A 695-nucleotide genomic window follows, 5' to 3' on the forward strand; every position below is an offset into this window, starting at 1 on the left:
TAATCCGTGGTATATAGCCGGTGTTGTAGATTATATTGCACAATTCTGCAATGGTCTTTATGTTTTGCTGACATAAGGCTTTCAGTGCATCAGCCAGAATGTTGTCTGGGCCTGTTGCTTTTCCATTTTTCATTAGGTGTATTTTACGTGCTCAAATTTTTCTGTCAGGAAGTTTTGCGCGGTTGATGCCTGAAGCTGTGGAATTGGTTCTCTATCGTCATCATACAATTCAGTCACATACTCTCTCCCCATCTTTGTGCTATCTTTCCTTCGTCAAACAAGCTGTTCCCATCTTTATCTTTGATGCACCCAGCATTGTCACTATTCGTGTTTCGGCTTGTGGCTTGTTTGACTTTCTTATGCATTTCTTTAGTTTTTAATTGTATCTATATAACCATTATTTCTGTACATTGAACATTGAACATTGAACCATTTGTTCATTTGCTTTCTTACAATCATTTCTGATTTCTCTATCCAACTTTTGGTTTTTGATATTTACATATTGTCTTTTCTTTCAGTTGCCTCATGTGATCAATTTGTTCAAAATATTATCCTGAGTCATACACGCTTGCTTCTTGCCTTCAGGTCTTTTGGGAATTGTTATTTTAAGGGTTTCATTTAGTTATAAACATTTTAATCACCATCATCTGCTGGAAATTTCAAATTAACCTCGCACTTCGCACTCGGCCTATTTT

This window comes from Montipora foliosa, unplaced genomic scaffold (genome assembly GCF_036669935.1).
Source record: "Montipora foliosa isolate CH-2021 unplaced genomic scaffold, ASM3666993v2 scaffold_463, whole genome shotgun sequence".
Taxonomy (NCBI): domain Eukaryota; kingdom Metazoa; phylum Cnidaria; class Anthozoa; order Scleractinia; family Acroporidae; genus Montipora; species Montipora foliosa.